Here is a 9,469-nt window from a genome sequence, read left to right as displayed (position 1 = left end):
TGAGCAGAATAAAGACCCACGCGTGTTTAAGAGTGGAGTTTGTATTTTTATATTTTAAAAACCTGCAGTAGACGTGCACTATTCAAGTGAACGCTGTATTTTCATAACACTGAGCTGAAAACTTGCCTGTTATTGGGCCATGTCGCACAAACACGCAGGTTGCCCAGATAGCAAAGTAACGTTGAATCAACGGTGATTCACAGTTGTCCAGTTCAACGCAGAACTGTTGAATCAACGTTAAAAATTTTTAACGTTGATTCAACGGAAAAGTGCACATACTGTTCCACGTGGAATCAACGTTGAAAATCCGTTGAAACTAGATGCTGGATCAACTCCGTTTCAACGCTGCCTGAGGGCCTGTAGATCACAGCCATCCAATATTGCATACAGAGATTTCTCTGGATTCTCTGAATCTTTTAATGATGTTATGTCCCCTAGATGATAAAATCTCCAAGTTTTTTGCTGTATTACATTGAGAAACTTTTTGTACTTGAATGGTTGCACTATTTGATTGTGCAGTTTTTCACAGAGTGATGAACCACCTACCCCTCTCTACTTCTGAGGACTCAGCCTCTGAGACGCTCTTTTTTACTTGTGAGATGTTCCACTGTGGTTTTTTTAGCATTACACAAATTTACCAGTCTTCTTGTTGCCCCTGTCAGAACTTTTTTGACTCGTGTTGAATTCAAAATGGGCATATATATTAAAACACTAAAATGTGCAGCGTAAGGGTTCTCCAGGACCAGGGTTTGGAACCTGTATTGTAGGCGAATGGCAATGTGTGTGTGTGTGAGACAGAGAGCGTACCTTTTAAAGCTCCAAACTTCTCTGGTCTCTAGGGGGTCTTGAGCTGGGCTTTTGTTGTGGGACTGCTTTTTCCCTCCAAGCTCCTGTTGGCTGTTTTGCTGTAAACCTCAGAATTAGCTTTTGGACAAGAACTCTATCTCAATTGATTCTCCTCTGTTCCACTGAAAAGGTACTGTTTCCCCCCTATCTGTACAAGAAACAAACATTTTTCACTCGGTATAATATTACTAGCATAATATTATCAACATAGGGCTGTGTGTACAAAAAGGTTTGAATATCCCTGTTTAACATGTTTAACATGTTGGAAAAAATAAAACACAAAATATAAAATGTGCTATGTGTGATGATGTTAGGTTACCCTAACACATCACCAGGACTACAATTCACCTTTCCTCAATAAATACTATGGTGACTTTTATTTTGACAGGCATTTTTTGATTTTGTATTAATTTAAACTTATACTTACCTGAGGTCCAGGGGGACCCAGGCGAGGTGGGAGCCAGGTCGCTGGTACCTGTAAAGAAGAAAATATAATGTTAAATATAGCTAGTTTAGCAATCATTTCTAAGATAAATGTGCACGTGTATATATGAAGTAAATGGCCATTGTATGTATGTATATAGGTGATTTATGTGTGTATTGTCTGTTCTATTGTCAGCCCTAGACTGTGGATAATGGTATGACCCAGAGTTAATGTGCGCGGAGCTACCAGGTTAAAAGGGAAGGGGGACAATGGAGGAGTTGAAGTATGTTTGGGGAAGGTCTGTGTGGCTTCGCAGCCTCAGACCCAATGCAACAGAATCGCTTTAGTTCTGTGTGAGGCAAATGGCTGCCGGATGCTGACTGCGGAGTCCGTGGAGTCATTTGGCTACAGTTTTGTTTTCTTTTCATTTTTCTCTCGCGAGTGTAAATACTTTTGTGTGCAAAAACCACAATAAACTTCAGAGCACTGTGGACTTGAGTTCTGATGTCCAAGAGTGTTGAATGGGGAGCCTCCAGACCACTTATTGACCACAACACCACAAATTGACCACGCTTACCACACTATGACATTTGCATGGGCCACATTTTGTTGTTTTATCTTATGTTAAATTTAGTAAATACACAGTATTTGTGCATAAAAATATGAACTTATTTTCACTCAGAAAATTAACCCAATGTTTGCATACAACTATGTGTGTGTGTGTGTGTGTGTGTGTGTGTGTGTGTGTGTGTGTGTGTGGCCACTTTATTAGGTAAAACCCCTGTCCACTGGATCAGCTTCACTTACCATACAGGTGCACTTTGTAGTTCTACAATTACAGACTGTAGTCCATCTGTTTCTCTGCATACTTTGTTAGCTCCTCTTCCACTGTCTGCTGCTGTAGACACACATACTCAGCTGTCACTGTGTCTTAACATGTCTTAAGATGTCTTGACAGTATTTATAAGATGTCTTGAGACATTTTTTTATGCCAAGACGTCTCAAGAACGTCTTAAGACGTATGAGTGAAGACACTGTCTTTGTCTTGAGACATGAAAGTTAACGTCTTAAGACAAAGAAGTAATTATTTTGTGTGTCTTGAAGACGAGGCATGACTTAAGACATCACTTTGTCTTAAGACATAGAGATGTTGTGTCTTAAGACAGTTCAGTTGAGACCAAAGAGTGGTCCATTACAAAAGGTACTGTGGTATGAGTGTGGTATTCCTGTGGTACTGCCAAACTGAAAATTACTACTGAGGATTACCACAGCACTGCCCAATGTACAATATAATGAGAATATAACTATATAAGAGAGAATATAAGTATGTCCTCAAGAAACAGCCTGCTGTAATGTTACGGTTTTTGTGTGATATTACTAAAAGAACATTCACTAAGGTTTTACTTGCTGTACTTTTGTGATTCTTTTTTTTTGTATGTTTTGTTTTTTGATTATTGCAGAAATGTGTTTACAGTGGCAAAATAGCAAAAGAAAAAATCAATTCTTAAACCATTTACGTTACCTTAAAATGTTTAAACTCATTTCCTTATATCATTGAAGTTCATGGTAGAATAACTTTTAATTTGTAACATTTACCAAAGGAGATAATCACAGTCAGTCACAGCCTTTTGCTCATTTGCAGAAAACATGCTATGATTAAAACAACATTGATCTATTTTCAAATGTACAACTGTAACCAGAGACAACAAGCTAGGAACCAAGATAAAACAACTTTGAGCTAATAGGAAGTAAATGTACTTAACAGCTAACCTGAGTACTTTAGAGATCACATACCACCAAAACTTAATGCAAAAAAAAGCACTTGGTTCCCTCTCTTCATCATCTACACTTCTGTTTATTTTCTTAAGCAGATCAGGGCTGCCCAAAGTTAGACTTTTAATTTGTATAACTTTCCAAATTATTATCTCCAGTATTTGGAAAACACGAACAATAATAAACAAATGTATTTGAGTAGTAATATATAAAGATCTATATTGTTTCACCACGTAAAATTACATAATAAACAGATTTTTGTTTAAATGTCCAACTTCATACTTTGACTTTAATATATTAAGATATGGCCTCCAGTGATGCTGTATGTTAATGCTGCACAGCTGTCTTATGTATTTCAAGGGTTTGCAGTTTTCTATTCTGTGTCTAGATTAAAAAAACAAACAAACAAAAACAAAGCAGCACAGTTCATTCAGTACAGCAGAGGCGCGAACCAGAAAAAAAGATCTATGGGAGGACAAACAAAAGACTGGCGGGAGTTTAGACCAATCAGAGCGCGGGACTCCGCCGCTTGGACGTTCGGTTTTGAAGCGCGAGTGCTCTCCGCCGTTCCTCCGTTTAAAGCCAAACGCGGCCGTTACAGCCGTTACAGTGAGCGGGTCTCTCAGGTCGCTACCGCGGGCAGTTTATCGAGTTTGTTTAGCGAGTGTTAAACCTGATAAGACTCTCTTACACTCCTTACTAAGACAGCGCCGCCTGCCGGGTGACGCTTTCAGCTCCCAGAAACGAGGATTTTCAGCTGCGTAGCTGACTAACGATAACTACTGACTGGACCGAGTGGAGTGGAGACTGGTTTTACGACTGGAGTCCCGACTGCAGCGGTCAGAGTCTGCTTTTAAAAGGTGAGTAGTGACAAAATGAGATAAGCAGCCTCACTGACAGTCAGCTGGAGTAAACTTTTGTTTCTGTATTTCTGGGTTGATCTGCCGAGTGAAGACACCGGCGGTAGGTTAGCGTATGTAGTTAGCTAGCTAGCGGCTAAGCGGCGTGTCTGTTTACGCCTCGCGGCTGCGTCAGATCTCGCTTAGCACGCGCTCCAAATGAAAGACTGCCTCAGAAATAAACCTAAGACTGAACACAGTGCAGCAGGGTCAGCGCACTGAACAATACAACAGTGAAACTGAACATAGTCCGTCAGTCTGTGTAGTTCAGAGAGGGTAGTAATAATTTTAATTTGTTCAGTTACATTTACTCCAGTAACGTCTTGGTGGATTTGTACTTTTTAAAATGTACTATTTTTAAAATGTATTATCTGTGCTTTAGATTAATAATCTATGTTTTACTCGGCTACATTTATTAGTAATATATAATGACCAGTTTGTTTTGTGTTTTTCATTGTTATCAAATCAAATCAAATCAAATCAAATTTATTTGTATAGCGCTTTTTACAACTGATGTTGTCACAAAGCAGCTTCACAGAAATCCGTTTAGAACAAAGTTTCAACATAAAATGTAAATCCTCCAGGTGAGCAAGCCAGGGGCGACAGTGGCAAGGAAAAACTCCCTCAGAGCTGAGGAAGAAACCTTGGGAGGAACCAAGGCTCACATGGGGGGACCCATCCTCCTCTGGTCAAACTACGTACAAAATTATTATTCTACTAATATTAATAGTAGTAGTAGTAATAGTTAGGAGGTAGTAATAGTTAGGAGACTTCAGTGTAGAGTGGGCAGCCAGTCCAAGGCAGGTGGCGGTGACTGGGTTGTGGGTAACTGGTCTGAAGCGGGTAGCCGGAGAGCTCTACAAACAATCATCCAGCAGTGTCCGGCCGGACAGGTGGGCAGTCGTTTTCTCGGAAGAAAGGTAGGGAAATGGAGTTAGTTTAGTTCTGTATGGGTGTATGTATAGTAGTATGTAAAACATTTCCAGAGTGTGGCTAACGACTCCGGCAGATCTGACTATAACAGCTTAACTAAAAGGAGCGAACCAAAAGGGCACACAGACACGGGAGCACCCTGAAACAATTTGGCATCCCTCCGCTCCACCGTCCACAAACCTGAGTGATCGCGTGCGAGCGGCGGGACGACAGCACCAGTCTCAGTTTACTATAATTCCTTGCGTCCATGGACCCCTGGATCTGCTGCCTTTATCCAAGGGGAAACATTAGCTACCAAAAGCTAAACTAAACAAGTGAGTTTTCAGCCTAGATTTGAATATTGCGACTGAGTCTGAGTCCCGAACATTTTCTGGAAGATCATTCCAGAGTTTGGGGGCTTTATAAGAAAAGGCTCTTCCCCCAGATGAAACCTTCTGAATTCTGGGAACTATTAAAAAGCCAGCACTCTGTGATCTGAGTAATCATGGTGGCTCGTAATGGGAAATAAGGGCTTGCAGGTACTCAGGAGCGAGCCCATGTAGGGCTTTATACGTCAATAAAAGAATTTTGTAATCAATACGGAATTTAACAGGCAGCCAATGGAGTGATGATAGAACTGGACTGATATGATCAAAATTTTCTAGTTTTAGTGAGAACCCTGGCTGCAGCATTTTGAACTAGTTGAAGTTTACTTAAATTCCTGCTGGTGCATCCTGACAGTAATGCGTTACAGTAATCTAGCCTTGAGGTAATAAAGGCATGTACTAAGGTTTCTGCATCGTGCAGCGATAAGGCATTTCTTATTCTGGCGATATTGCGAAGATGTACAAAAGCTGTCCTAGTGATGCTGCCTATGTGTTGATCGAATGATAAATCTGGATCGAGTATTACACCAAGATTTTTTGCTGCTGAACCTGGTATAACTGGAAAGTCAGCGAGATTTAAAGTTAAATCTGATAATTTATTTCTTGCCACATCTGATAATTTATTTCTTGTTATGCCTTACTGTTGTTGTTTTGCTGCATTTACCTCATGTGTCTGTTTTGTTTTAGATGTTTCTCATCAGAAATCATCTGAAGCTGAGCAACTGGTGAGACTCAAGTTTTAATTTTTTAAATGAAACTATAAGAATGTCAGACAGATGTTTAGATTTGGTGGGTATTTCAAACAAATATAATTCATGAAGTATTTATGGTAATACAGAAGAGCAGAATGTTTAGGTAAAGCCGGGTTACAGTATTCAAATATCTGCGCTTTGTTCATTCAATTTATTAATGTTATTTGCCATTACAGCTGTGTTCAAAATATCGATATGGCAATATCACCAACACTGTGTCAATATTTATGAATTTACTTCTTCACAGTGCTTTAATGTGTAATACTGCAAGTCTCAGAGCCCTACAATTTATAGCATAAAGCATGTGGTAAACATGCTCTAATAGAGTTCAGCTCTTATTAATAATCATTTCATGTAATAATTCTCTGTGAGAGAGATTAGAGGCATTGAACTCTTCAAACATCTGGTTCTTGTCACTGCCACTATGAACAACTCTGACTCTGTAAGTTTTTCCACAGTGGAACATTTTGTGTCAAATTATTTTTTTGCATCTTAATGATGAAATTGTGCTTAAAAATCATGTAATTCTCCTTTAACACAGCTTTTAACAGATACAGATATCAGTACTAAGCTCACACCTGCCTCAATAGCAAATGATCATTTCTGTCACGTGTTGACTGAGGCATGTTAGAGGATGAAAACAATAGAATTGTGAATTATCTAATCAACTTTGTTGTTTTCAATCCTTCCCAAGGAACATTCTCTCTTTGGGCCTCATCCAGTATGGTGGCAGTCCATATCATTTTCAACACTCAACTGTGCTCTTACACAAGTGGCCTCATCCTGATGCTTCTTTCATTACACTGAACATCATTGTCTGAACATCAGCTATGCGTGTGAGCTGGGTGCCACACTGGAGTTCATGCATAGGTATTATTTAAAGCCTTGTCACATTTCTTTGTGTACTAAATGCCTGAGTTGATTTTAGATGAGTGAAATTATGTATACTGTACATTATATTCTACTTATAAAGGGAATATATAATGCTTTCCCTTTTATTTACTGTGTTATGTAGCTTTTTGTGCATGTAAGATACAAAGCTGAAAGTATATGCCAGAGGGAGAAACTCTTTCCCACAGAAACCACTTTTCTCAGTCTGCCTGAGGGCTGGAGTTCCCCAGCCCTTTTTCCTTTGTTACAAGATGATATAATCCCATAACACAATTCTTATTGCCCACCTACCAGCGAGCTTGGCACACCCTCACACAACGCAACGCATCTACCGGAGGCCATGTATTGGCGGAACCGCTCTGGTGCTTGATCAGTCAGAGCCAAGTGAGCGAGCTAACTAATCTGAGCATACTGGGCTCATCAGGAAGGAGGGGCTTAAAGACACTGGATCTCTAACAGAGCGTTTCAGACAGAGGGTGAGTAAACAATTACAGTATGAGAAAAATAATGTGTTTCTGGAACACTGAAGCATGTAAATGTATTATAGTCGTAATAAATTTATGAACATTGGAAATTAGCATAATAGGTCCCATTTAAATTCAGCCTGCTTGTGTATGCAGATCCAAAAGTAATTTCAAATTTATTGTCTTAAAATTGATTTTTTAACAGATGCATTTTCCTCATATCTCTGACAAAGAAGACCAACACTGAGAAAAAACAGAGGAAGAAGCGATGGGCTGTGAATCTGACAGTTCTCTCACTCATCATGGATTTAACTCTGAAAGGAGAGACATTAGCAGTGCGATATCAGTAATGTTAGTGTTCAGGCATTACGGCATGGACATATGCACACTGAGTTATCTGTGTCCTGTTTCCTGTGTCCACATATGTCCACAGCTTGACTCTATTCCAGCTACCAGCACATCTGAGTCTGGTATTAATTGTTTGATAGCTGATCATTATCTGGCTCAGGTATGTTAGGCGTGCTGCTGGGGTTCAGACCTCTGTATTACTCTGTTGGTCAGTTTTTCTTTTTAGTCCATATTAATTTGTCTTAAAATTGTTTCCTATCATTTATAATTGTTCATAGTACTATATTGTTAATAACCTCAGCATAACTTATATACGGAATAACAGCAGACCTTAAAATCAGATTCATTGGTTTGTGGAACTGTTTATTTATTGCAGTATATTTCAAATTTCTACACAAAGTCAGTTAACATGTTTTTCCCCATCTGTAGAACATATCAAGTGTGATGACGCTATTGTACTGTGCATATACACAGTTGTAAAAACAATAAACAATAACTGTAATCTATATTTTTTGAAAGCTATGTGGGTGCTTTTCCATGGGCTATGCTTTGGATTGCAGAGTAAATTATTTGAATATAGAAGTATTCTGAATTTTTAACAGATTAACAAGGAAATACAAAACTGTAAAATAGTGATTTTCCATACCCCTTTAAATTACTGTAATTTATGCATACTTATTATTGTTCTTGTTCTCCTTATTATTATTATTTTAAAAGTTGATAAAATGATACCTTCATTAAAAAATGAAGCAACGGTAAAATAGTATGTAAAAAAAATTATTTAACACATTTTACCACATTTTTAAAACATTAAGGGTTAATTACTATAAAAAGGTATTTAAAAGCACTGAATTAAATTTTCAAATTTTGCTGCAACGCTGTATTACAAAATAGTTGCATAAGAGTCTTCCCTCATACTACCACCATGTTGAAGGCATGGTATGAACTCACAAATAAACTTTCATCATATCACTGATTCCATAAACTTTTCTAATGCAACAGAAACATTTAAAGGAGAATTCCACATTTTTCTAAACTTGGCATAATTCTATCATTGCGATGTAAACAAAATCATTTAGTGGTTTCATATAAAATGGTTTATTGTAGAGAAAGCTACAGACTGGGAACCATGTGCCTATTATTATTATTATTACTTTTGTTGTTAAATTTGTTCTGAAATGTATAAATGTAGTATGTACTAATGTATGTAATGCTTGTATGTTTATAAAACGATATGCAATATATTAAAATAAATGATACCATTATGCATCCTACATAGAACAAAAATAATTATTACTATAATTTTAGCTATAAATAATGTTACATTTTAAAATTCCCTTAAAATATTTAAAAGTAAAAGATTTATTTAAAAAAATGTAGGTAAAATTTAAAAATACGTATTATACATCCTACATCTTGAGACGTCTTGCGATGTTATTATTGCCAAGACATTATTGCATAGACATCGTGTCTATAGACATGTCTTAAAGACATGTCTTCATGTTTTAAGACATGCCTCAAGATGTCCTAACACGTCTTCATAATGTGTCTTTAGACATGTCTTAAGACATCTCAAGACATGGTGATGGCTGGGTATGCAACTACCTTGTCGTTCCACCTTGTACATGTAAAGTAGTAGACTACAGCTCATCTGTTGCTGCACAGTTTGCATTAGTTTTCCTCTTGATCTAATCAGTGGTCAGTTTCTGGACACAAAACAGTGGACATATTTGGTTGGCCAACTGTTCTCAGCCAGCAGTGACTCTGAATAGTT

At 37.9% G+C, this 9,469-nt stretch overlaps 1 long non-coding RNA gene across 1 annotated transcript; it reads left to right on the top strand.

Moving 5' to 3' along the window:
- The first annotated feature begins 3,588 nt into the window (after nt 1-3,588).
- Nucleotides 3,589-7,039, top strand: LOC118827154. Its single transcript, XR_005008846.1, has 3 exons — nt 3,589-3,903; nt 5,928-5,965; nt 6,687-7,039. It is a non-coding gene; the product is annotated as an uncharacterized LOC118827154 (long non-coding RNA).
- Nucleotides 7,040-9,469: the final 2,430 nt, after the last annotated feature.

The sequence above is a fragment of the Colossoma macropomum genome, unplaced genomic scaffold, assembly GCF_904425465.1.
Source record: "Colossoma macropomum unplaced genomic scaffold, Colossoma_macropomum, whole genome shotgun sequence".
In the NCBI taxonomy this organism is placed as follows: Eukaryota; Metazoa; Chordata; class Actinopteri; order Characiformes; family Serrasalmidae; genus Colossoma; species Colossoma macropomum.
The sequence above is the reverse complement of the archived record's forward strand: the minus strand, read 5'-3'. Positions and strand labels throughout refer to the sequence as shown.